General features: G+C 37.9%; 1 protein-coding gene across 7 annotated transcripts in view; it reads right to left on the bottom strand.

The window, feature by feature from the left end:
• Positions 1 to 21,502, bottom strand: part of TLN2 (talin 2) — a 133,368-nt gene that overhangs the window by 105,309 nt on the left and 6,557 nt on the right. The gene's annotated exons all lie outside the window — the stretch shown is intronic.

Genomic DNA, 21,502 nt, shown 5'->3' with positions numbered 1-21,502 from the left:
CAGTCCCCCAAGGACTTTGCCTTCCCACACAAGCTGTAAATTTGAATGATACTCAGAATAGGTTTTTTTCTGTCTTTCCTGTAACTAGAATTTGTAGACACTTATGTTAGAATGTTCATCAACAAGTAGCCAAATTTCCAAACAAAACTAAATTTTAAAAACAGAAGTAGTGATTCCAAGACAATGAGTTACTGAGCTATTTGATAACTTGCTAAAGATAACTGGAAATCTGAGTTCTTTTTCTAGACAACCAGACATCCTGGGATTGCTCTTAAATTTATTTCTACTGAATGTCTAGTGTTAGATTAGAATAAAGACTGACTTAAGGAGTTCTCTGTTGGAAAACTGTTTTCAAGGGTTGTTTTGATGTTAGTTCAAGGCTGGGGGGGCATTTCTTTTTCTTAAATCAAACTGCAGTGAAAGTTAACTCTTTCTTACAAAAATACTTCTGAAGAATCTGGGTATATGTACATTGGACTTCACTTAGCAGTTTAATTCTGGATGCACAATGTAAGGTGTGGCAGACCACATGCATGCTCAGAGAGTTAACTGGTAAATCAGATATAATTTCAGTTAATTTGACAGATATGCTGTTTAAAGCCACAGCTGAATCACTTCTGACTGTAGCATGGTTTATTTCATACAAAGTTTTCCACTGTCTCACTTCATCCAGTCTAAGATGAGCCTACAGAAAAGGAATTTACAAAATGAACCAGAGAAAAGGTGAATATGTACATTTTTTAGCACTACTATCCAAGAGAGCACTTTGGGGATGCTAAATGACAGCCTAGCCAAGTGGAAGGAAAAGTAAAACAGATTCTAATCCTGGAGTTTCACATACAGTTGTTGAGTATAACAAAAAGGCAGGCAAACACTAAAATCTAGACCATGAAACACCACCTTAGTTACATGCATAGAGTTTTTTGAAAGACAAAAATGCTTACAGTCAATGAACCAAAGCTCACTGATTCTTCCCTAGCATTCTCAAAGAAAAAATGCAGTCCTTCCAAACAATATGAACAACCAGTAAGCAAAAGAGGCAACCAATTTACATCAGGCTCTCCATATGGGATGATTTCCGAATCTGAAACCTGTTTACTACTTGTAATTTTCCTCAATCAGGGAAATCTTAGTTTTAAAGTATTCCTAACAACATTCAACTGTTTATCTTCATAATTTCTAGCCTACCTGATAAACAAACTTGACTACCAATAGCTTTATTCACCATTATTTACCTATTGAAAGATCAAAACCAACTTACATATGCCATAAGAGGAAGCTGGCATCCTATTCCCTTCCTGTTTGCTGTCTCAGAGAGCTGATGTAATTTCTCATGTCTACCCAGAATTTCTTATAAACATCTATAACTTGACTAGAACGATCTAGAAAAAGGCCTGACTGCCAAGTCCATTTTTGGAACATTAGTTTGCAACCAACATATCTGAGAACATCTGCAATGCAGAAAAATCCAATCAGGTGCAGAGCTTGCTGTCACACCACTGAAGGTCATTTATGCTCTTGATGTGATCCCACAGGTTTCATCTGTAAAATGCAGTTTCCAAAGCTGCCTCTTTCTGGCTATGTCTCTCCTCACTTTGTGCAACGTGCTCAGTCAGGAGAATCCTGCATGAAAACTGCTACGGTTTAAAAACCAAGCAAAATCCAGCCGTGGTGGGTAATTTCTTACCTCTGGAATACAATATCAGTTCAACTACAGAAAGTTAATAGTTAAAACTTGAACAAAGAAAAGAGGCCAAACACCAATTTCTTTCATTTCAGCACTTACATACTATACAATGCAATGAAATTCGACTGCAGCCACTCAGGCTTTCTTATGTCATTATTTCTACTTTATGCCACATTTCTTATGGCAAGACAAAATTTAACTGCTTAATCAGCACGCAAATTTTCATGCAATAATTATACAGAAATCTTCACCAACCATGTGTTTCTCCATTAACATTCAATTAACACATTCCACTATGGATGTTTCAGTACAATTTCAACCATTTCTGCCATCAAATTGAATAGATTATGTCATTACACAACAATTACGACAGCCTACAACTTATACTCAGAACCCTTGTTACTTAAGCAACTCCACAGTCCCCACAAACTAAACATTACCCTTTAGCCTAAAATGATTTGCTTCACATGAACTTCATCATACCATCTCCTATTCCCCTAGTAGTACCTCAGGAGAATGTGCAAATAAATTAAAATTAAATTACACTACCACATGAAAAATAACTGTTTACATGGTATTATAAAAAATATCAAAGTCCTTCTTATTTTCAAACTCTAGATTCCAAATGCCGGACTTCTGGGCTGTGCTCTAAGGGTATATTTAGTGCTGATATACTGCTCACATCTCAGATTACACTATTTAAATCTAAAAGGCAATGCATGCGTTCAAGAGAACTGTTAAGAGTAAACATGGAAAGTTCCTGTGGACTAGGTTAAGCCTTACAGAGATACAAAATCAGGCATTACAGGGAGAACTTGGACATCTTGTCTGTCACATTTTTCAGCCTTCAAAGATGTCTGTACTAATTCCTCAGCTCAAAATGGGGAGAGAGTAATTGCTCTGCCTATTAGAGGAGAAGCCCCTTTTCCCACCAGGCTGAGACATCAACAGGGCCACCACACTCTCCATAAGGCCCAGATAAAAGCTAAGTCCTGTGGTTTCCAAGCCCTTTACCCTTGAAGGATAACCAACCATACAAACCACAAGAGGAAAAGGACCAGAAAGTATTTCTTTTGTACAGCCAAGCTACAAAATCTTTCACAGCCTTGCACAGGTGCTTGATAGCTTGAGACTGCTTCAGCTGCCTCACTTCTCTGGATAGGGAGAGGAATAACAGTGCCCCTTCCAAAGCAAATACACAGCCTTGAAAAGGACCAGTAATGACTGTGCAACCTGAAGACCAGACTAGAAAACAGCAGGCTGAAGGGGAAGATAAAGAGAAGGGCTTGGCAGCAATTCCTCCTTCCATGTAGTACTTCTGAAAAAACTGCAGCATTCACATGTGGTGATAAGATGCTTGAGAGACACAACCACAGGAGGCTGAACACCTGGGAAACCATTTGTGGCTCTCCAAAACACTTACCCTATACAAGTCAATCCTCTGCAGAGCTACAGCTTTTGCTGCCCTATCACCAGAGCCCCTGTCCTTTAGTGTTAGGGAAAACTCACCCCTTTGCTGACACATGCTCAGAGCTCAGATTTTCCATTGAACCAACCTCACTTGGATGCAGTGGGAAGAAATACAGCACCTCATTTGTACCTGAATGAATGTTAGCAGTATTAAGCAGATCCTAACTGGGTTTAATTCCTTACCAAAAGGCCGACCTCAACCACATGCATGGCACCTTTAATTACTACCAACTCTAAGTAACAACTGAAAAATTACACAGCATATAGAACACAATTTACAATATCTGAAAATGGGAAAGAGAAAAAAATTACTTAAAAGTAACTAAAAATGACAAAGTTGTCATATTAAAGAAGCTTGACCTTTATGACATCATTCCCTTAGGAGTCCTCTGCAGCAAGCAGGCAAAAAGCCAAGTCAGTAAATTCAGACTGCAAAAAAGAGAAAGCTGACAGCATGTAGGTGATGACCAAGTGAAGTGTGCTAAACATGGAAGCAATAGTGCACACTGAAGACAAGGACAACAGTTGCAGTGGTTTGTAGAAAAAGAGGTTGCAGAGGCAGCTACAGCATTAGAAGAATTAAAGCATCGAATGAAGACTGAGACAACCCAGCATCTCTCCTTCCAGTTAACTCAATTTACCTCAAACAAAATTCTTGTTTAATGATGATCTAAGTATGAACTTCAGCAATTAAAAAAATTTACATTAGAGCAACAACTGCAATGAAAATGCAGGGTTTATTTTGTTGGGGTTTTTTTCCCTGTATAAATGGAAGGATGGCTGAACTCCTGTTAAAACAAAACAGAAACTCACAATAATGAGATCAAGATTCAGATATAACTTGACAGTGACAAATCTGTACCGACAAGTTTGCAGACACCTTTCTTTTAACCACATTCCCTGGAGGAAAAGAGTCTGAGTAAAATCCCCAGATGGCTTGAAAGGGTCAAAGTAAACAGTTAAAAACCAATGGGCCACCTCCCACCAAATGTAAGCTGAGTGAATGCAAATCCTACTGAATTTTCTATCCGGTAAAGACTGAATTTGATCCCCCAGTGCTTCTAATAAGGAAGAAGAGCTGCAGACACTTATTTCTTCCTCCTTTTCCTCGTTCAGCTCAAGCAGTGACAGCCAAGCACCAATGCTGGACCTTTAGATCAACAGACCTTTACAGTTTTAACTTCTTAGTTATTCTGAAAGTAACCCAAGTGTATCATCAAAGTCATAGGAACACTGGGAGAAGTGCTACAGTCAGGGAAATTTGATTAAAGAATTTTTACACAATCAATACAAAATTAATTTGTCAGAAATTGTATATATTGGTTTTCCATAGCACTAATGGATCTTTGATTTTTTTTTTTTTTCTATTTACTTCCCTGACCACCTTCTAAATGAGCATATGTTACCCTGGCGACACCACTCAGGAACTTCAAATTATTTGACCCATTAGAAGACAACAGCAACACACTTCAAGGCACTTCACAGAAAAAATACCTAAATGTCCAAGACAGTATCCCCTAGCCTGTTCTGCCATTTCTCATGGAATCCATATACAATTTAACTCTCTCTGATTTCTTGTTGAAGCTCTAAGATGTCTTTATCCTGGCCCTGGATGGAGTTCTGTGCTAACAGCCATGCAATACAAACACTGAAGACAGGGCATATGGCACATGAAGTAAGGAAATGTGTGGCCACAAGGAAGTGACAGCAAGCTCTTCACTGTGTTCTGTACTAAAGGATATTTTTCAGAGGAACTCAGTTTACAGTAGTGACCATTTGATTCTTTCCAACCCGTAACTCAACAGCCTTTGTGGCCTATTTCTCCACAGATTTTTTGGTCCCACGCTCCAAGCAATTCATAACATCATCACTGTTCCACCTATTTAACTTTCCCTAGTAAAAAAACCCCACTTTTATTGTTCTTCCCACCTAAAATAGATCTCTTTAGATCCCAAGCAAAAGTAGGTTGGAAGGAATTTTATTTCAGATATTCTGGCAAGAGTATTACAGAAGAAAGACAAACAGGATGCCAATGTACATCCCAGTGATGAAAGCACTCTCTGGAACTAGCCCCTTTTAGGTCTAAATGTGCAATTAAAATTCAGTCTGGTATTTTATAATCCACTTCAAAATGAGAGATACCTAATCATTTACTGAAAGCAGAATAATTCAAATAAACTCATCACACAACACCTGCATACATAATTGCTAAATAGGAAGCTTTCTTTGTTTTGCCTAATGCCTTAATAAAGTACATACTGCATTTTTGAAGTGGTAGCATTTTTAAATCCCAACTGCAAAATAAAATTAAGATTCCAAGTAAACAGCAGCAATCTACTCCTCAATTTACACTGAGCTTTCTTGCAAGAACCTTACAAAAGTATACACTAGCTTGTTTACCCAGGCAGGGAAAGCTTTTTTGATGACCAGCAATGGTTATGATGCAGAGGCTGTTCTAGATTTAGGGTTTTCTAAAAGTTTCCCAAGACTGTTTAAGGATCTGATCATGACAACTGTTTATAAAGTTCCCACCCATCAAAAAAGAGTTGTGGAAGTATGAAAACAACTCCTAAGCTGCAGAGCAAGTTTTCACAGCTTTTGCCCTCTTGAGCTGCTGCCTCACACACAAAGCAAGGCATCACTGACCTTGCAGAAGGCTGAGAACCTGGTCCTGGCACAGCAATCGAGGCTGCTGACAAAGGGGACAAAACAGCTCCAGAGAGCCTTTACACATGGCAAAGTTTGTTCTGTAAGCTTAAAGGGAATATGCATAAGACACTCCCACTTCTTGAAAATCTTTGAAGTCTTGAGTATTAAATTTCACTAATATGACCTTTATTGTACGTCATTTCAGGCAGAAGCTTTTTTCTGCAACGTTGGGCACTTCAAATCAAAAAAGAATAACTTTAACTCAGTTCCCACCACTTATCTAAATAAGATCTTTCTTTAAAGCACACTTGATGAAAAGACTCTACAAATCATAGATGGGTGTAATTCCTTTCGACCATTTCAAATACCAGCCAACGACCACCTGAATACTGGAAGCTGTTCTAAGTGTTCATCTGTTAGCTGCATTTCTAATTCCTATATACCTCATATTTCAGGAAAAGAACTATGTTGCAATAATAGTTGTTGTTGTAATATTGTAATAATAGACAATATCAAACCAGATTTTTCACTCTACACTATGTATCATGATTTGGTACAACAGTCCCACAATACTTGGTGGCTCCTCAGACTTTTGGGTGCTATTATTTTACTGCCCCTCAAATACTTAAGCTTTCCTTCTGCCTCCCCTTAGCTATTAAATGAATCTTGTCCATTTCTTTAACTTGGCCAAAGCAGATATTTTAAACTCAATATTTCTTTACACATTTTCAAAAAATATTTAACTTCTCATCCATTTATGTACGAAGATAGGAGCTTTTGACACATCTTGAAATTGACTGGCTAGAACTGCTTATCTATTTATTTGAAGTATAGAAAGCCTATACAAGGAAAAATACTTGGTAGAACAGAATATTTAAACTGAAATTCTCTCACTCTTTCCTACTTCTCAGGAAACAGGCTTTCTCTATAAGCCAGATCTCATAAAACATCAGAAAACTCTCCAGATAGAATAGAGGTGACTGATAAGATATGCCCTGATTACGAAGTAGCACTTAAGTTCAAAGTCATATTCAAAGTCATAAACTGGACTGTTTTTCTTTGAGAACAACACATAAATAAACTAAGGGAGAAGAGGCAGAGAGGTAGACAACTCTGGAATAACAGAGTAACAGGAATAGGAAGAAGAATTATGCTAAAACATGGCCAGGTGCATAAGGCCCTCCTACTATCTAGAAGATTCAGAGAAAATGAACCAGTGTGCACAGAGTTCAGTTAAAATGCACACCATTTTATACCTGATTTAACCGTGACTTTTAAAATACTAAAACAAGAATAATGCCTTAGCTTTAACTTCAGGACAAATATTTCAAGGCCTGTTCCAAGGGGTGTTTCTCTACTGCTAGAAAATGCAGTAGGGAAAGACCCCTTGGTTGGAACACCCCTTCAGCTTTACAGTCAGCAGCAATTTCTTCCAAGCTTTACATTTCCTCAAATATGAACTGACACATCTTTCTAAAACTCATAGTACTGAAGTTTTCTTTATTAGACTGCTTAAACTAGCTCTGCATCTTGGATTACATTATTTTGTGAGCAGTTCTTTCTTACTAAAATAACCTTTAGAACCATCTTTGAACTATGGGCTCTATCAGCACAGAAATATTAAACCAAAAACTGCACATTTTGTAGTTGTTAACATCCAGTCACCAACTCTGCAAAAAACTGTGCTTGGCAGCAGGGGACAAACACATAACCTGAGGCTGTAGTAGGTTTTTGAAGAAGCTGAACAGCAACATACTGGCAAAGGTCCTGGAACTCAATCTGAACAGAAGTCAAGGACGCTTGGGCAACACTGTGGGGTTGGTGACACAGCAGGAGCCCTAACTAAAACAAAGAATTTCTTGGTTGCAACTTCAATGTTGCCCAAGATGAGGCCTCACCAGCCAAAAAGCCAAGTAAGTTGGGAAGCTCTGCCTGAACAGTAATTTTATTGTTGGACTGACAATGAAGTGGAGATTGGCTACATTTGGGTCTGTCAGACTCAACATTTCCCTCTCTGTAGGAGAGGCCATTTTATTATATTCTGTCCTCCTCCTTAAAAGCTAGCATATAATTAAGCCTATTTAAATAAATTAACCTTGGAACTTTAAGTGTTCTTTTACATATATACATAATGAGATAAGAAAGTAAACTATGCTTTTTCTTTTCTTCACTGTTTTCAAATCTGGAATAGAAGAGGAAAAACTTCATGGCAATAGCTGTGACCATTGCTGTATACACAGTAGCAGCCCCAAATACCAGATAAGTATCAGCTGGGATGTAAGCAGCTGAGCCAATATTTAGGGGTGAAAATTACAGGTAAATCTGAGTGTTCACACTTCAAAATCAACTCAGTATCAAACTCAAGTTAGTATTCAGACAATTAAAAATAACTAATACTAGAAATCAACTGTATTGACAGAAGAAAGCCATGCCAGTGGAGACAGGAAGGGTGGTGGGAGAAGAAAATTAGTTTTATTTACACTTGAATGTTCTTGTGCCCAAAAACGGCCTCAAACAAAATACTGGGGAAGCTAAATTACCATGCTAATCTTCATTAAAAAAGAAAAAAAAAAAGAACAAAAATTAAAAAATCAGAACACTTGTCAGATGATGAAGCCATAGCTTTCAGAGAAAGGTAACTGATGAAGACATCAACAGATTCTCTCAAAAGGAGATGTGCAGTTTCCTATCACATTTGAATCACATTTTGACTGAAGTGTTTTCATGTTTCTGCCTCCTCTCATAATAAATTGAGGTGACAATAAAAAAAAAAAAATCTAGCATTTCCCATTTCTGAACTATGATAGTATGAAATCCTGGCAGCAAAAACCAGGGGTTTTTTTTCAGTTCAGGTGCTTCTCTAGAACCCAATTATTGCAACATGACAGATGTTTGGAATAGTATGCAGTCTTTATTATGGCACTCCCACTAAGGAAAACCTAATTAATTGCTCAAAAAAACCCCCACCCCAAACCTTTTTCTTTGTTTTCACTATAACTATTATTTCAGTAACCATTCTCTTCATTTTCCATTCCTTACAGATAATACCATTTCCTCCAGAGTAGTTGTTCAAATATGATATGCCTTGTCTTATCCACAACTTTGCAACAACAAAACAAAGCAGAAAGCAGCAAAGGCACTCAGCTAGTCCCCTGAGGCTGCTGATTAGGGACCCAGCACCTGAAATAAGAGATGGAGTGATACATTCAGCTGTTCATCATAGAAAACACACATTGGTGGTTGCACAGTGTGCACATGCCTAAACCAGAAAGGCATTTTAGCATACCTGCTAAAGCTCCAGATACAAAAGTGGCCAAGAGGAGAATGAGAAAAAGGCAAAAGAACTCCCTAGGCATGAGATCAGTAGGGAAATCAAGTCAGCTGCTTCAGTTCCTGAAGCCAGCACAGACATCCAGGCAGAAATACATCTCTTGTCAGAAATGCCACCTAACAAGTCAGTCCCTGGGCATTTAGAAAGAATGATGCTCAGACTACAAGACTTGTTTCCAAACTAAGAAACTGTAACAAAATGTACAACACAGTTCTTTCTATGTATTTACCATGTACCAGCACACAAATAACTCCTGTGAATAATTCACATGAAACAACACATACACATGATGTCCTGTCAAAGACAAAAGTTACTTGAAGCAAACTCCAGGCTGTCAAATTAAATCTGATCATACTGTTATTTTGAATATTTTATAGTCCTCCTCCTCCTGTTGATACAATTTTATAGGTTATGCAGTCAACTATTCTCCCTAAGACAGAAAGACTCTAAAGATAGATACATTAAGAGAATTTTTTGCTTTCTTACATTTAATGTTTTAAGGGATGCATATGTAAAATATGTTCTAAGACAGCAGTGCCTAAACTCTGATTACTGATCAGCTACATATACTAACCACTAAAGGCCAAGTATAAAATAAATGCTGACATTGGCCACTTGTTTTGCCAGGTTTTTTTAAAGCACATGCAATATCACTCTGACTGGTGGCACCTGGCTTTGAGGTATGCAGAGCATTAAATGCCAGTAAAATATTCCCCCATCCCATTGTACTTACTGGTTCCTGCCTGCCAATCTGGGATCTCTGAATAATGGAAACAGGTCTACAGGATAGTCTAGCAGCAAGCAAGGCTTAGATGTTAATTCACATTAGAGTACGTGGGGAGAAAAACACTTTAAATACTTGACCTAAGCTAAGAGGTTTGGGAAAGAAACAGCCTGTTATGACACTGCTTTTCAAAATGACAGACACACCAAGCCAAATAACAGAAAAACCTGAACAACTTGACTTGTGGCAGCAAAGCAGCCACGTTTCAGTCCTTCAGAGTAAAGTTAATAACAAACTAGGGCAGCTCAGATTGCAGAACTGAGCTGGAATGACCTGACAGCAGCAACTGGTGTCCAAACACATGAGCTACAGCAAACCCACAGTGTTCGACCCATGCTTCCAAGAAAGTTCATATTAGAGATGTGTGGAGAAGAAAGAAACGCTTGATAGATCATTTTAATATTTGCAGTGTCACCATTTCTATCACCCAATACTTGCTTATAGACAAGGTATCTTGAAAATTAAGATATCTGATAAAACACTACAGTGAATCAGTGACACTTCAAGCAGTGACTGTAATTGCTTCTGAATCCAGTTTCTCCTTAAATGCCAAAGTCATTTGTCCTCACTGGCATCTATGAACCTGAAGGCCACAATCCAAAGCTGTCAAAAACTACAATATTTTTGCCAAATAATAACAGAGAACCTTTCAGAAATGCCAAGTTTTACATATTCCTGAAAATCCCATATTTCATTCTCATGCGACTCATCAATTCAGCATTGACATATTTAGGCTAAACTTCACACAGCAAACTAAGCAAAGAAATTACACTCGAGCCAATGAAGGAGTAAGTATTGCAATCCAAAAAAGACTTTTGGCCTTCATGAGTGTTAAAATATTGATGCTAAAATGTAAATTTGAGAAGAAATGTATCTTCTAGAATTAAAGTGCTTCTTCTTGGACCTCATCTCCCTTTCAAATCACCAAAACTGACATTATGCAAGTCTAACAAATGTTCCTTACTTTAATACTTGCCCCTGAAACTTGCAATATGCTCACAAAGTTTAAAGAATTACAAAGTTTAAGCAGGACTTAGAAGCTGCTGATGGTGTTGTCCAGTGATGCCAATACCAAAGCAACCCTACATATGCATGCAGACACACAAGATACACAGCTACCCTTTGTTCCTGATTTTGTTACTCCCACCCTCAGCAATGAACATGCCACTACAGTGTGTTGTTAGAGGCTGCAAGCATTAGGGTATATTTTTACTAATGCTTTATATAACAGATTTTTAAAACTATATTTAAATGTGGTCTTAAAGAAAGAACACACATCAGAACATGAGCAAGGTGTTTTGCCATTTATTTCAAGTGCTTCCTTTCCACAAAATACAAGAACCACAGCCCTCTAAGAGAAAGCAATATGAGCAAAGAGAAAGGCCTGCCCTTTCAAGCTGTCATATACACAAGATTTCTTCTAATTTCAGGCACAGTAGTGTTTCACCATTAACAGCTTCACATGATTCAACAGAGCCCAAAGGAACACACAAGGCACACAGATTGGCACATGTGCACTGTTTCAATACATATTGTGGCACCTCTAACTCCAAACTAAAAAACTCTCTGGAACTCTAACTAAAAAATAAAAAAAAAATAAAAAAAAAATAAATATTTGTGCCAGAGCAACATTACCTGCTTATGACCTCAAGTATGCAGCTTTTGGAATGCAACTACATTTTTTGCAGCACACTGAGGGCAGGAAGTCACAGTACACTCATTGTAAGACACGGCTTTAATCAAAATATAAAGCCATGAATGGGGTTTGACAGCAGGGGAATCCCCTTGCTTTTTACTGCTATTTATAACTGAAGGCAAGTAAGGTCATTTCCAATTTAACAGGCAGTTCTTAAAGCAACTTTTTCTGCAGGGAAGGGATAAAAATGAAAGGTACAAGTATTCCAAACCAAACATTCTTAGGTTTCATCTGCCAGCAGGACACACTGGCCATTTCTACAACACAAATAAAAGTCAACATTTAGTGTTCTGTGTAGAACATTTATTTTATGCCAAGTGCAGTGAACTTAGAAGTACCTGGCACTGAAATAAGGAGTAAACAAGGAAAAATAATAGTAGCTTTCCCACAGTTTTTCAGCTGAAAGTCTAGATTTTGCATTGGTTGGGCTCATTTGACAATTTGGTTTGGCTGCAAATCTGCTCCATCAAGCAGACTTCACTCCTCAGAAAAAAATTCTTTCAAAAGGAATTTCCAGTTTCTACCTCAACCCAAATGAAGTGTGGAAATTGATATATATCATTATTTGCTTTCACACAATGATACAGAAAGTATTTTTACAAAATGTATACAAAAGTATCAAAACAGAGTTGATTAAAACTTCTGTCCTACTGTTAGGCAGAATCTCTCCAAACACTCTCTAACTCACTGAAATTTAAAATAATGAACATAAGAATGCTTTCAAATTTTGAAAGTTGAGGAGCACACTGGAAGTCAACTAAGTCTTCTGTTAATACATTGCCCAAATATTTTTCTGACCTATCTCTATCAAGCAGATAGATATTGTACTACTTAAGCTGCTGATTTCAGGAAAAATGGAAGTTTGGGGCCAGCAGTGTAGTTAATCTCATCAGGAAGCTCATTTGGGCCAGGAATTCATCACAACCACAACAATCAGTGGAGAGCTCTGCACTCTTTGATCACCTGAAGCAGGAAACAGTCTTTGAAACCACCTTTACCAGAGTACTTAATACAGAAAACTGATGAGAGCTCTGTTCTTCAAAGCTGGCACAAGAAGTTTCACTCCTGATGAAAGGCTGTCATAAAGTAACAGCATACCAATGTAACTTTCCTTGCAATGAAACAAAAGGGTTTCTGGAACAAAATGCATATGAAATTATACTAATGGTTGATGAGATTCTCTTTCAAACACAGCTCCAAAGTCGAACCCAGATTAGGGGTCAGGAAGCTTGACATTAGTTGAATTAACATCCTCTTGTGTAGTGTTAACATGCCCCAAGTCTTTCAAAAACTGTACTTAAAGGATGAGAAGTGACCCAGCATCAGTATCTCCAGCTCCCCAGCATTTCCCATGTGCACACACTGCATGCCACACCCACAGCAGGGCAGATTCCTCCCTGCTTTGCAAACTGCTGCGTGTCTAAATCCCACCCCTTAACCTGCTGTGACTGCAGTGTTCATGCAAGGTTCAATAAACATCAGTGCACGAATAAGATCCCTATTTTCACACAGGATAGAAATATGAGAAGAACACAGCATTAATGACAATTGCTCAATATGGATGATGTGCTTTGTGATGTTGGAATAAAGTTAAGTTTGTGACCTGATAACGAACATTTCTTGCAAGATTTGGAATTAGATATTTGTTGCCAAACATATCCCACACTTAAAAACAAGGGATCTCTTTAGTGCTAGCAACTAGAAAATATTCCCTATTAAGGGCAGCTGAGGAGGAACCAAAGAAAAGCAAGTGTCTGTCCTGTAACCTGACAACCCTCGAACAAAGAGCTGCTTCTTACAGAGAGCAAGTGGTAGCTGGACACAGGAAATTACTTTTATGGTATTCATCCCAAGTGTTGAAACCCAAGCCCTGCTAGAGGGACAAATTTTCCCCAAAGTCTTAATTTTAATAAAATAGGATTACCTCTTTACAAAATAGAAAGATGGGATACTGACTCTAGCAATGGGTGGAGCGATGAGGGTTTGCTATGCAGACAGACACTCACCTTCCAAGGAATGACCCCTTTATTGTCACAGGCTGTTCAATATGCAGCTGCTAAGTATTTCAGTAATGCTTCCCATAGCAGCACTTTAAGGGGAAAAAAATGCCCAAAAAGTGGGGTATGGGGTGGGGGAGCAAGGCAGCACAAATTGAAGAACCAAGTCAAATAATCAAGATTGAAGAAGCTTAGTTTAAAGTTTTAGGATAAAGAATAATCCAAGAGACTGGATCCATTTTAACTTTAAGAATGCATAATATTTACAGCACACCAAAATGGGCTGCTCACATTCCAGGTGCAAGCTGCTGAGCAAGATCTTTCCACTTTCTCTATATGGCCATTAGAAACAAACCAGTAACTTAAAATCATGCACTTAATAGTTCATCTTAGTTTTAATTTTAACCAAACTTACAACTTATCAAATCCTAAACAAGGCACAAGTAGAGAGCAAGCCACAATCTAAAAACCTATTCACAAGTTCTTCAAGCTGAAGTGTTATTAATGCTTAGAAAGCTGGAATAAAATTAAGTTGCACATCATTGCAAGTTAGGGTCAGTTAAAACACTGAGTACAAAAAGAGAAATATATCCCTGGGGAACTGGAGCATTTTTGACTTTCCTGAATTGCTGCCAATTTTTCCTGATTTTTAATAATGTAATAATTGGAATATTTTCCCTGAAAAAATATATGCTTTTGCAAATTAAGAAAAGACTTTTCCCACTACTAATACTGGCGTGCAACATCCATTCCCTGAGCTTCTCAAGTATCATCAGAATATTGCCATTCAGATTTGTTATTTCCATCATGCTCAGTGAGTATATGAAACATTATTAGAGAATGGCATGAGAAAGAAAGGGTAGAGGGATGTAAGTTTAATAAAGCTTCAAACTGAAGCTGTAGGTCAAAATATGCCTCCAAAGTCAGTATTTCAAATTAAATTTTCAAATCCAAACTTGACATCTCAGGAACTCCATTTGCTGTGACACATCAAGTTACTTTCCCCTTGCCCATCAAGGTTTCTGCCTTTACCTTTGACAGAGCAATTACATGCCTGTAATGCTTGTGAGAAGGGCAAAATCCTGATTGTTCAGCCATGCCTTCATATGCAATGCAAGGAAAAAAAAACCATTCCCCAGGCTCTCTCTGCAAATTGCAGTTTGTGGCTGAAGCTGAGACCTTCTGCTGTAACATGCATACCCACAGCCCACATGACAGCCAAACCCAGCTCTGACAGCCAAAAGCCACAGAGCCCGCTGTGGAGCCCATGCTGTGGGAACGTATCAGATGACAGGAGAACTCTGCCTCCAACTATCAAACCCATTCTTCTCCAAAAGATAATGCAGAAACAAAAATGGATCCCAGTAATTTATTGATACTGGATATGTTAGTCCATTCTATGCAAGAGAACGGTTCAGATTTCGATTCAATGTCTAGACACTTTGTCACTGAAGCATAAAGACTGGCCCTTGTCTCTGACTCACAATAACTATGCTAAACCACTCAAAATCAATACCATGTACTCCTGGGTCTATTTATCCTTGCAAAGTCAAACAAACCGTCTTGAAGTTACATTATTTTCACTTTTCAAAATGAAAGTATATTTATTCTTTCTGACCACCAGCACTAAGTAAGTGAATCTATTTAGATGTGAGGGTTGAATTATAGTAAGTAATCAACTGCCAAAGCCACAGGCTGTATTTATACTCATTTAGACAGATGTGACACATCATATATGTGCTTATTTTACAGACCCATTCCCTCAGAGATGTTACTCCTCATCCTCAGATTTCAATAGTGCTTCAATGATTTTCACTCATGCCTCTGTGTATAATTAACTGAAAATTTGGATTCAGTAAATTAGAAGATATCAAGTATATACAACAGAAAGCACAATTTCACTATTAATAACTTACATTGTCTCCAAGTGCAGTAAGTGTCATACAGCAACCTTTTTACTTTGACACTTTATGGAGGCAGCCCAGAGTACTATTTATAAGATTCTTTGGAAGTAATTTGTAAAGTACAACTCATCTCTGTAGACCTCCCCAAAGGTTTCCTATTGTTTTTTTACTTGCTCACTACCACAGTGTCTCTCTCATAATTACAAACGTGGGGTTTATATTCTATATTGTATATAGTTTTCTATACTGCCTGAAGAAACAGCTTTTCCACTGTCAGCCTAAACTCATAGGGCCTAGGAGCAACCTAGAGTTCCTTTGACCTAGGAAGTCAAATATTACCTCCTTAGTTTTCAAGATCCCATGGTCACCATGCAGACCTAAACTATTACTAGCTCAATTTCACATTTCCAGCTTGTATGTCTTAAGAGCACCTTAAAAAACAAAGCAGTCTCATAGGTATCTCAGCAAGACAAGGATTTGAAACAACTGCTCAGAAAATGCAATCAGCTGGTTCAATGTGAGAAGGTATTTCACATTAACAATTACCTCAGAGAGATCTATAAGTGGGCAAACCTCTTCTGTCTACACGTTGCTTTATGTAGGACCTACATAATCAACCTAAGTTCCTATGTATTTAAAATCATTAAACAGCAGATGCTAAAGCAGGACAACAGACAATGCATGAGAAAAGGAGAGTTTGTGTGAGAAAACAAGATGTTTTTTCAATTCAAGGATTTCAAAGCTGAGCTATTGGAAACTACCTTTTCTCGACTACCTGCCAAGCTCTGTCTTTTGCCTATGTTATTTTCTCTCAAAAACACTCAACACTGCTCCTTTGTTCAGTTGCAGGAAACAACTATTGCAAGTCTTGCCACCAAACAAGCCAAGAACAGACATTTAGAAACCACCAGTATAAACAAATTGGGTTGCAGTACCCTGCTGACTTTGCCATAGAATCTCAGAACAGTTCAACATACCAAGTTATTTCTTCCAGCTCAAACAATCAGACTCTTCTGAAATAAATACCTGCTTTGAGGGTTTTAGTTCCTTACTCATTCCACTAGGAAGATACAGCACTGCATTATTAATTTCCAGTGTAATGCCTATGTTAGAGAACCCTAAGCAAACTCAGTCTTCATTCCCCTCCAGTGAGATATCAGCCACTGGCCACTCTGTTGAACAGGTCATTTAAAGCTTTGCACGACAGAGAAGTATTATTTGACAAAGCAGGTAACAAAAAGGTGATGGAACTGCACAAGATCTTCTCTAAATCCCCTCTTTAGTTAACTATTAGTTAGGATTCCTGCTACCCACATATCACTAGAGCTTTTTTGCTAAGGACAGGTTCCTTGTTAACAACCTCTTGCACTTCTAGACTGTGGGACATGCACCAAGATCTGCATCCCACTTGAGTTTCATTTCATGGTTCCCAGGACATCCACTATGGAACCAGAGTATGCCCAACAATGACCCAGATCCACCTGTTTGCATTCTTCACCAAGCCTTATAATGGCATTTTTCATGCAAATGGCTCATTTTAACCCCATTTTGCATCGCATGCATTGTGGAGAAAGAGCTGGTTTCATGCCAGCACTCCCCAACAACAAGAACTCTAAGAGAGAAGCCCAGGCTGGCCTGTCCTACTTGCCCCAACTCCTCCACCCCATGTGCAGTTGTTTCACTACCCAATGGTCATTCACACCAACCAAAACATAAGATTGTCTCCCAATGTGGTCAAAAGGCAGCATTCCAATAGCTACTGACAAGGTAGTCATACTCTTCAGGCAAGCCTGATTATACTAGGCTTTCATTACCTTATTACTTATAAAGAAGTATTTTTCTATTGCTTAGCTGAATAGCCCATGAACTTTGCCAGAAGAAAACTTTTCTAATTCTAAGCTACTTGGAGATATCTAAAGCATGAATTGCTTAGATTCAAATGGCAACTCCAAACAAGCACAAGTATTTCAAGCACCTGTAGACTTAACAGGAAGAAACAAAATTTCTACTAAACACTAAAGGCCCAGAAGGAAGACAAATTTCACTTGCACAAGTCCCCAGCACCCTGATTCACTCATCACATCTCATGAGAGTTAAATCTCATTGAATACATATAAAGAAAAATAAAAGAAAGCTAACTTAGAGAATTCTTACAGAACAAGTCAAATTCGGAAGGAAATCGCAAAACTATTGAAGACATCAGAACAAGTGTTGATACAAAATACAGCTGTTCTGTAAGGTCTGTTTTTGTGATGACATGGTTGCTTTCTGTATTTGGTCATAATAACACAGAGAGTATTTGATAAGCAGTAATGTAGTTCTGGTTAAAATAATGAGAGGTAAACATGAAACAAGAAATTTGGAATGAGTATATAGTATGAATATATAGTCCAGAAAACTAAACAAAACAAAATTAGTCAATACACACTACTAGAAATCTTCAGTCTTTACAAAGCTGCAACTATAGTTTGCAGGTTTTTAAAATGCTTTTCTTATTTTTCATTCTACTCTACCATTTTCTGTCTTCATTCTACAGGTCTTCCTTTGCTTTTAAGCGTCTTGCAAACAACTTTTTAAAAACAACTCCCTGCATTATCTTCTCTTTTCACCCAAAACACAATTATCTGCAATCCCACCTTGCTTTTGCATCTTCTTCAGGGGCTAAAACCGTATTTCACTACTGGGCAGCTACAGAAAGAAGAGCTGTACATGAAAAGATACACTTTTTGGGTGGGTACCAAGACAGTACCGGTGCTTGATAGCAGATGTTTTGCAGGTACTTGGAATTTATCTGCTGTAGCCTCAGGCAGGATGGTAACTACACTATGTTGGCTGCTATAAGCAAACTAGAATAATTGCTGTCCCTTCTTACAAGTCCCCAGATGCAAAGAAAAACCAAACCCAACAAAATTCACCAAAACAAAACTTCCATTATTTAGGAAAGCTGATTTCTACAAGTTTAACTGGCACAGCCTAAGCCCACAATTCACAAAGGAATGCTTATGGAAATTTGCATGCTGTCACAACACATGTGAACCACGGAACTAAATACCCTATTTTCAAGTATGGTAACATAAGACAAATGAAGGCAAGGAATTCTAACCAGGGAAACACACAAATGGTTTAGGGCCTTTAGGGCCCCCTACAGCTGCAAATCTTGCTAAAATCACCTCTGATCCTGAAGACTCTCAAGTGTTATTACATCAGATATGCAGATGCCAAGACAAATCTTCCTTTTGCTTCAAAATCCATATGCAACAACTGACTTCCTATTCTCAGTAAAAGCCACTTGTCACACACATTGAGATAAAATCAACAATCTAATCAGATCTGATAAAAAGTTGGCCAAAAATATTGGAATTATGATAACTATTTGAAATATGGATTTACATCCACCACCATTAACAATGAACCTCACTCTAAATACACATTTTTCCCTGAGATATTAGATAATGATAATATGAAGCCATCATGATTAGCAAGACATTTAAAGATTGGATACCCAGTGAGGTGAGGACAAATCTTTACAATTTCAAGTCATGTAATATTTAACACAGTAATTCACTTAAAAAAACCCCAATCACCTGAACTTATGGGCAAATCTTCAAAAGCCTTTTTTAAGGTTTCTTACTTGACAGCAGAAGAGACAAAGGCATATATGATTGGGGAAGCATTTGGACTTCCTACTGCAGTAAGAAATGGCTGAAATGATAACATAGAAGACAATATGACATTCCTTTTTCATCAAATACTGCAGCAAAACCCACAGAAAACAGCTGATGATTTGAGGAAATAAGTATTAGAAGAAATTATCCAGTGTGGGAGGTGTGCTACTCTGTTTGCTGACCTTACAGATGTTCCTTACATACCTCCTCTCTTGGGGTATCTGTTGGATTTCTCCAGCAGTGAAACACACTGGGAATTTCTCTTTTGCCAGTCATTCCAGAAACCACATATTACAGTAGATACAATAGTAAATTACTTCTTTAACAGAAACAATGTTTTATGAGAAAACTGTGCAAGTGCACACTTATGTGATTTTACATGTAACCTTTACACTGGAATCCTTTGATTTTTTTATTCCAGTTAAAGCAGTCACTCCATAACCACACATGAAATTCATTTACTGCATCATTCATAGATAAACTAACACAGCAATGCTGAAGGCAGAAGTACACCAAGTGCTACAGGATGTCAGTGATTATATAATTTTATACAAATAAGGTGCTCAAGCAGTAGCATACCTTGTAACAAGATGGGGAGTGACCATGAAATTCATATTCCCACAGTAACTTTTACTAGTTATCTTGGGGCAAAGGGCTTAAAAGAGTTCTCAAACTTGACACATTGTGAGTTTTTTCCTACAAAGGCAACTGTTCAAAACTGGTTGATCTCTATGATGACAAGGAGCTGTCAGCATTATCCTGCCTACCAGATATTTTCAAATAAATACACACCTAAGGTGTCCCTTCAAGGTGAAGCTGACATTTTAACAGGGTGCAAGAGAGTAACTGTTTTCCAGGGGAAACTCGCTTTACAATGACCATTTTGAAAACAGATGTTTGGAAATGTTTCCACTGAAAAAGCCTTCAAAAGCTGTACATAATTTCCTAAACCTTAAAATCTTTTTTAAAACCCCAACACTGTTTAAAAGTCTTCCAAAACAAGAACTTCAGGAAAAGAGAAGAATGCAACATCTTCCCGTTAGTCTGCAAGACCTTAGTGACATCAGGGAAGGTGGAACTTTATTAGATGAATCCCAAGAAGAATCTCTGCATAGCTAGCATATGGAAGTGGAAAATTAGTATTATTTAGTAAGCACAACCAACAATGCACTTCTTCCACTTGGATCTGTCTTTGTGAGGCATCTTATTTAGCTAGGAAAGTCATTAAAACCAAGTATTGAAATAAACTGAACCTAGAAATGGCCCTTAAAATGGCTGTATACAAGTGATGAACCAACATTTAAAAAAAATTTAGAGAGGCATGTGCAATCACATAGCTCTCACTAAATTATTCCTTAATGAAAGTAAAAAAGGGTTTTGTTAAAAAATAAAACAAGTTTTCTAACTATTTGTCTTCTTTATTATTTTCATTTTTTTGGTGTATGTTCTGAAATGTGTATAACAGTAACAGAGTAGTATGTGTGCAAATTTATAAATAATACATATATGTGCTCACAAATCTTTTACTGATAAGGGTGTGAGATCAAAAAAAAAAAAAATCTTTCAAAACCATTGCTTTAAATGACCCAGTAGACTGACAATATTACCCCAAAGAAGTTAAGGCAATGGCTGATTATACTGAGATCCACATGGAAAAGAGTGCTTTCATTTAGTTTTCAACATGAAGTACTAGAGGATTTTTTTCTTCATACACAGATGGCATTTGTAATGCTTCAAACTGCAATTTACCCCTGAAAAGGAATGATAATAGCATTGAGGCAGGAACACATTGTTCCCACACAGATATTCACACATTACTGAGCCACTCTCATAGCCTGGCCGCCCAGTTGCTCCCATCCTGGTCTGCTTGGCTCCTCAGGCCACATCTACCCTTCCTCCTGCTTGCAGGCTTGCTTCATCTGTGTTGAATAACTTCCAAATGCGTAACTTGCTCACCTTAACCACACACTTGTAGCACGATCACGGTGCTTTTCTGCCTCATCTCTTCATCACCAAAGCCCTGCCATTCCCTTGGGAGTGTTATTACAGAGTCAGCTAAAGCTTTGACATGAAAACTCTACAAATACATTCTCTGGCTAGGACAGAGAGAACAAATTTTCACTCACATACACCAGCTGTGATCCATTTGAACTGACCCCTTACATATCCAGGTCCACTACATACAAAGGCCTCAAACAAAACTCATGAGATCCCCTGCAAGCCCTCTTCAATGTCTGGATTTGTTCTGTACTTCATCTCTAGTCTGGTCTGCCCAAGCTCCTGAGACAAAGTTAACCACCCTCTCTGCACAGGTTTTAG

The sequence above is a fragment of the Cyanistes caeruleus genome, chromosome 13 (assembly GCF_971803275.1).
Source record: "Cyanistes caeruleus chromosome 13, bCyaCae1.hap1.1, whole genome shotgun sequence".
Lineage (NCBI taxonomy): Eukaryota > Metazoa > Chordata > Aves > Passeriformes > Paridae > Cyanistes > Cyanistes caeruleus.
Note: the sequence above shows the minus strand (reverse complement) of the source record. Positions and strands in the feature narration are given on the sequence as shown.